Raw genomic sequence first — 1362 nt, forward strand, 5'->3', positions numbered from 1 at the left:
TTACCATTTATTTGTATTTTATTTTTTAATGTATGTATGTATGTATGTATGTATGTATGTAATGTATTTCAAGATTCAAATTAACTTTGCTGGTTGCATTCCTAAACCGAAGAGCACTGACGTCCGTATTATTGGGAAGCTTTTATTTTGAAGGTGGCTTCGCCGCGAGTTGGCGACCTATTACCGTAATGCCTAGTATGAACAAGATTAGGGGCGGCTGGCTTGACTGCTACTTTTCGAGTGGTGGCTGGTTTGACCGCAGTCGAACGAGCGATCAGTCAGAACAGGACAGGTGATTTCATTTACAATTTTGTTTTCCATCATGAAAAGGACAGCTAAGCCTTCGGGCGTACAGTTCCGTAAAAGAAGAAAAGCGGAGGAGTAAAAGTCAAAATGTAAAGGTAACGTTATGTCAACATATTTTAAAAATATCGTTTCGTGTAAAGATCATGTTATAGCTAGCTACCTTGAAATAAAGAAAGCATTAGCTTAGCATGCTGTTGTTACCGCGGCTTATGCTGTAATTAAGTGACCAATTTGAACAAATAATTACTTGAGCATGTATAACGATTACTCTCTTTTTATTAGTAATCACAGCGAGACAATAATAATCTTATGTAGAAGAAATTAGAAGGGTTAGAAGGAAGCAAAAGCTGAATTATTTAATGTTAAACTAAAAAGTTAAAACAACAGTGACCTCATTTGCTGTGGAGAAAATTGAAAAAAATAATAAATAAATGTAAGGCTAGAACATGTTATAGAAATTACAAATTTGTGTAATATCTCTCTCGTATTACTTATTCACAGTAACAAATGTCCTTGTATTTTTGTAGCTATTTCTCAAAATCCTAAATATCATTAAAATGCAGATGTCAACGCACTTACAAGCACCTCATTGCGAGAGACAAATGTAAGGAATGAAACTTATTGAGGAACTGTCAAACTATCCATCCATCCATTATCTGAGCCGCTTCTCCTCACTAGGGTCGCGGGCATGCTGGAGCCCATCCCAGCTGTCATCGGGCAGGAGGCGGGGTACACCCTGAACTGGTTGCCAGCCAATCGCAGGGCACATCGAAACAAACAACCATTCGCACTCACAGTCATGCCTACGGGCAATTTAGAGTCTCCAATTAATGCATGTTTTTGGGATGTGGGAGGAAACCGGAGTGCCCGGAGAAAACCCACGCAGGCACGGGGAGAACATGCAAACTCCACACAGGCGGGGCCGGGGATTGAACCCGGGTCCTCAGAACTGTGAGGCTGGCGCTCTAACCAGTCGGCCACCGTGCCGCACTGTCAAACTACTCAATGCAAAATTAAAATGAGACAAAAAGGAAAATGTTTTTGTCATAAAATGCA

At 40.3% G+C, this 1362-nt stretch overlaps 1 protein-coding gene across 1 annotated transcript in view; it reads left to right on the plus strand.

The window, feature by feature from the left end:
• Window positions 1-233: 233 nt before the first annotated feature.
• LOC133476236 (probable pancreatic secretory proteinase inhibitor) overlaps window positions 234-1362 on the plus strand; it is a 4634-nt gene continuing 3505 nt past the window's right edge. The window contains exon 1 of the mRNA XM_061769350.1: window positions 234-401. The gene's annotated coding sequence lies outside the window, so the exon portion shown is untranslated. The remainder of the gene's footprint in view (window positions 402-1362) is intronic.

This window comes from Phyllopteryx taeniolatus, chromosome 4 (assembly GCF_024500385.1).
Source record: "Phyllopteryx taeniolatus isolate TA_2022b chromosome 4, UOR_Ptae_1.2, whole genome shotgun sequence".
NCBI lineage: Eukaryota > Metazoa > Chordata > Actinopteri > Syngnathiformes > Syngnathidae > Phyllopteryx > Phyllopteryx taeniolatus.